This window comes from Pan paniscus, chromosome 16 (genome assembly GCF_029289425.2).
Source record: "Pan paniscus chromosome 16, NHGRI_mPanPan1-v2.0_pri, whole genome shotgun sequence".
NCBI classification, from domain to species: domain Eukaryota; kingdom Metazoa; phylum Chordata; class Mammalia; order Primates; family Hominidae; genus Pan; species Pan paniscus.
The window spans coordinates 69191220-69197087 of NC_073265.2; the positions used below are offsets into that span (position 1 = coordinate 69191220).

At 40.7% G+C, this 5868-nt stretch overlaps 1 pseudogene; it reads left to right on the top strand.

The window, feature by feature from the left end:
* Nucleotides 1-2870: 2870 nt before the first annotated feature.
* On the top strand, nucleotides 2871-5868 carry LOC100978869 (farnesyl pyrophosphate synthase-like; annotated as a pseudogene).

The window sequence follows — 5868 nt, forward strand, 5'->3', positions numbered from 1 at the left end:
TACAAAAAATTAGCCAAGCATGGTGGCACATACCTGTAGTCCCAGCTACTCAGGAGGCTGAGGCAGGAGAATCACTTGAACCCAGGAGGCAGAGGTTGCAGTGAGCTGAGATCACGCCACTGCACCCAGCCTGGGTGACAGAGCACGACTCCGTGTCAAAAAAACCAAAAAAACAAAAGAAAAGAACAAGGCTGAGGTGGAGGATCACTTGAGGCCAGGAGTTCGAGACCAGCCTGGGCAACATAGCGAGCCTCTGTCTCTACAAAAAATATTCAAAATATTATCCAGGCATGGTGGCTCATACCTATAGTACCAGCTACTCAGGAGGCTGAGGCAGGAGAACCCCCTGAGCCCAGAAGTTCAAAGAGGTTATAGTGAGCTATGATCGCACCACTGCACTCCAGCCTTGGTGACACAGCGAGACTCTGTCTCTTAAAAAGAAAGAAAGAAAAAGAAAAAACAGTATAAAAGTAAATATCTATTATAATGTCAAGTTTATTTTATAAAAACATAGTAAAAACTGGAAAAAAATATATCAGAGGATTGTGATATAGGTGATTTTTGTTTTCTTCATTTTATTTTTCTCAAATTTCTATAATGTAATTTCTTATATAATGAGAAGAAAGGGTGCTTTTTTCCAACCCTACCCCACATCCACCTGTTAGATCAATTCCGAGGTGTTAAAGCAAGATTGTTGACAAAGCAAAATAGTTAAGACAAGCACAGTTCCGCTGGGCGCAGTGGCTCACGCTTGTAATCCCAGCACTCTGGGAGGCCAAGGCAGGTGGATCAAGAGGTCAGGAATTTGAGACCAGCCTGACCAACATGGTGAAACCCCGTCTCTACTAAAAATACAAAAATTAGGTGGGCGTGGTGGCGCACACCTGTAACCCCAGCTACTCAGGAGGCTGAGGCAGGAGAATTGCTTGAACCCAGGAGGCGGAGGTTGCAGTGAGCCGAGATCGCGCCAATGCACTCTAGCATGGGCGACAGAGCGAGACTTGTCTCCAAAAGACAAGTACAGTTCAACTGGACTCCTGGGTAGATTACTAGAAAGAGAGCAGCATCAACCTGAGCTACCCATAGAAGCTCAACAATTCGTTAGCAGCTGATTAATACTGAATTTAAGCCAGAATAGGAGAGAAGAGCTGACCTTTGGGCTTTACCCATTAGAGGTTAGGATTGAAAGCTACAGGATAAGGAGCCAGCCAGTGAGGCTGAACTGATGGCCTCTTACCTTTTACCACTCCCTCCATCCTTGAATTAGAACAGCTCTGTCACCAGGGCATCATTCTGTCCACCTTGTGGGCTAGGACCAAGGCTTAACTTATCACATTCAATTTTTGGACGCCTTGAATAATTACTAGGAAGATAATAAGCATGGCTGGGGAAATATGCTCATCTTCATCTATGATTAATTAGGCCCTTAATAATGTGTAATAAGTCAAAAAACATGAGCGGGAGAAGGCGAACTAAAACACTAGTTGTCAGTCCTGGGACAACTGAATGTCCACATGCACAAGAAGGTAGTTGGACCCCTGCCTAACATCATATTCAAAATTTAACTCAAAAAAGATCAAAGTCCTGAATGTAAGAGCTAAAACAATAAACACTTAGAAGAAAAATAGGCATAAATTCTTCATCACTTACATCATCAAGTTCATAAGTGGATTCTTAGTTATGGCCCCAAAAACACAAGCAACAAGAAAAAAATAGGTAAATTGGACTTCATCAAACTTAAATATTTGTGCATCAAAGGACACCATCAAGAAAGTGAAAAGACGACCTATAGAATAGGAGAAAATATTTGCAAATTATGTATCTGATAAGGCATTTGTATCCAGAATATATAAAGAACTCTTACAACTCAGCAATAAAAAGACAGATAATCCAATTTTAAAATAGGCAAAGGACTTGAATAGACATTTCTTCAGACAAGATATATAAATAGCCTTTAAGCACATGGAAAGATGTTCAACATCACTAGTCATTAGAGAAATGCACTTCAAAACCACAAATAGATACCACTTCACACCCACTAGCATGGTTGTAATTTAAAAAAAAAAAGGAAATAACAAGTATTAGCAAGGATGTGGAGAAATTGAAACTCATACCCATGGGAATGTAAAATGATGCAGACACTTTGAAAAACAGTTTTGCAGTTCCTCAAAAAGTTAAATACAGAGTTGTCATATGGCACAGTAATTTCACTCCTACATATATACTTAAGAAAACATGTTCACATAAAACTTGCTTATGAGTGTTCATAGCAGCACTATTCACAATAATGAAAAAGTGGAAATTTCTGTCAAGTTTCTACCGACTGATGAATGTCTAAACAAAATGTAGAATTTTCATACCTTGGAATATTAGTCATAAAAAGGAATGAAGTACTCGTATATACTGTGACACAGATGGACTTTGAAAATGGTATACTGCCTGGCTCATGCCTGTAATCCCAACACTTTCAGAGACCGAGGTGGGGGGATCACTTGAGCCCTTGAGTTTGAGACCAGCCTAGGCAACATAGCAAAACCTCATCTCTACAAATAATAATTTTTTAAATATTAGCCAAGCGTGGTGGCACGCACTTGTCGTCCCAGTTACTCGAGAAGCTGAGGTAGGAGAATTGCTTGAGCCCAGGCAGTCTGCAATGAGCCATGATTATGCCACTGCACTCCAGCATGGGCGACAGAGCAAGACCTTGTCTTAAAAAAAAAAAAAGGAATACTAAGTGAAAGAAATCAGACACAAAAGGCCATGTATTGTATGATCCTGTTTATATGAAATGTCCAGAGCAGGCAAACCCATAGAAACAGAAGGTAGATTAGTGGTTGCCTGGGGCAACTGGTGGAACTGGGGTACAGGATTTCTTTTTGAGTTGATGAAAATGTTCTAAAGTTAGAGTGTGGTGATAGTTGCACAAGTCTTGACTATACTAAAAACCACTGAATTGAACATTTTAAAAGGGAGTTTAATGTTATGTGAGTTATATCTTCCTAAAATAAGAGATAAAAGAAAATATACATTGTAGGGGGAATGCAGTAAACATAAACCAAAAACAAACTCTGGGTACCTACAGGGAAAGGGTGAGAGCTGGGTGGAAACAATGAGAGGATGGGAACGGAGTAGCAGTGATGAGGAGAGAGTAGCATTTCTCTGATTGTAGCTTTGTATATAGTTCTGACTCAGAACTATGGTAATGTTTCACATACACACATACATCCAGTCAACCAGGGTGTGGAGGCAAGCCAAAATAGAATGCAAGCAGAAAAAAAAAAAACTGTGTTATAAATAACTAACATCACCACCACAAAGTGGGTGGAGAAGAAAATACTTAAGTAATTTAGTAAACTTTTATTTTGACTGTGTCATAAGACTAAAGACAAAAACAACTTCATACAAATATTGTCCTCTGGTTAGTACATTTGTTTTTCACAGGGGTATAAATTAGCAATTGTGAATCTACCTTATCTGTATCTGTATATCATTGAACAAATAAGTAAAGTTGTTGTGACCAATGACAATCAGGATTCTCCCTGTTGGAAAAACAAGTTACAAATAAGAAAAGGGGGAAGGCTAGAATGACCCCTGTTGTTTTGGATTAGAATCAGAGGTGTCAATCTGAGGTATGAACACATGGTTTTTAGTGTACACACACAGATAGATATGGCAGGAACCCGCATCCAGGAACAGAGCCGTTTGCTCCTCCCTCAGAATGAATGGGGACCAGAAATCAGATGTTTATGCCCAAGAAAAGCAGGATTTCTTTCAGCACTTCTCCCAGATCGTTGGGGTGCTGACTGAGGATGAGATGGGGCACTCAGAGACAGGAGATGCTATTGCCCGGCTCAAGGAGGTCCTGGAGTACAATGCCATTGGAGGCAAGTATCACCGGGGTTTGATGGTGCTAGCAGCTGGTGGAGTCAAGGAAACAGGATGCTGATAGTCTCCAGAGGGCCTGACTGTGGGCTGGTGTATGGAACTGCTGCAAGCTTTCTTCCTGGTGACAGATGACATCATGGATTCATCCCTCACCTGCTGGGGACAGATCTGCTGTTATCAGAAGATGCACATGGGGTAGGATGCCATCAATTATGCTATCCTTCTGGAAGCATGTATCTACTACCTGCTGAAGCTCTATTGCCAAGCACAGCCCTATTACCTGAACCTGATCGAGCTCTTCCTGCAGATTTCCTATCAGCCTGAGATTGGGCAGACCCTGGACCTCATCACAGCCCCTAGGACAATGTGGATTTTGGCAGATTCACTGAAAAGAGGTACAAATCTATTGTCAAGTACAAGATAGCTTTCTACTCTTTCTACCTTCCTGTAGCTGCAGCCATGTACATGGTAGGAATTGATGGTGAGAAGCAGCACGCCAATGCTTAGAAGATCCTACTGGAGATGGGAGAGTTTTTACAAATTCAGGATGGTTACCTTGACCTCTTTGGGGACCCCATTGTGACCCGCAAAGTTGGCACTGACATCCAGGACAACAAATGCAGCTGGCTGGTGGTTCAGTGTCTGCAACAATCCACTCTGGAACAGTACCAGATCCTGAAGGAAAATTACGGACAGAAGAAGGCCAAGAAGGTAGTCCAGGTGAAGGCACTGTATGAGGAGCTGGATCTGCCGGCCGTGTTCTTGCAGTATGAAGAAGACAGTTACAGCCACATTATGGGTCTCACTGAACAGTACGCAGCACCCCTGCTCCCAGCCATCTTTCTGGGGCTTGCGTACAAAATCTACAAGCAGAAAAAGTGACCTAGAGACTGCAAGGACTCGGGAGAGGAGGCACTCAATAAATATTGTGTAAAAACAAAACAAAACAAAACAAAAACAAAAAAAAAGACACAAAATATATAGAAATATCTTTATTTACATTTTTTCCTATATTTTATTAACTGGCTTTGTTGGTGAGAGGACCTGGAAGCAATAACACACCAGTAGCAATGAAATCTAACATCAAGATCTTGGTTTCTTAATATCATTTTCCAATTTAAAAAAAAAAAAAAGAGCTTCTTGGAGAAATGGCTGATTCTAGAGTTGGGGCAGTGAAAATCAGAGCCGAGACTGGAGCATCTTGTGGAGCCGCAAAGCAAGGACATGCTCTGAAAGGAAGGGAGCATGACAAAAGGGAGCCAGGAGCTGAATCAGGGTTCCCAATGGCTAATGCTTGGACAATCTGAGCAACAAAATAATGATAATCTTACATCATAACCCATAAAATAAATATCCATAGTGCACACTGATATGAATAAATAACTAGGAGAGAAGAGATATGCTTCCCTATCACATAATTCCAGTTAATAAAAGTGGAAGGAATAATAGAAATGGAAAATCACCATTAAGCAAACATTGCAGTTATAATTGTTGCAGATGAAAACTGTTGATGGATGCTAAGCTTAGTGGGTGGAAGAATGATGAGAAACATCATAATCACAAAAACACCATAATCTTAAAAATATATCCCCACAAGAAACTTAATAGTGGAGAAACCTAGCAGACACCACCTTAACTGAGTAGTCAATGTTAGCATTACTAATAAGATGACATATGTTCCCCCCAGTATGATGCACTGGAAAGGACACAGCTTTCTGTTGTATTCCTGCCAGAAATGTATAACCTCAATCTAATAATGAAAAACCATCAAACCCAAATTGAGGGACATTCTATATAATTCCAGACTAGTAATCTTCAGAAGTCCCAAAGTCATGAAAGACAAAGACTGAGGAATTGTCACAGCTTTAAGGAGACATGACAACTAAACTGCACGATCTGTTTTAGATTTTGGACCAGAAAAGGACATTAGTGAGAAAACTGGGGAATACCAGTAAGATTTGTAGATTGGTTAATCATACTGTA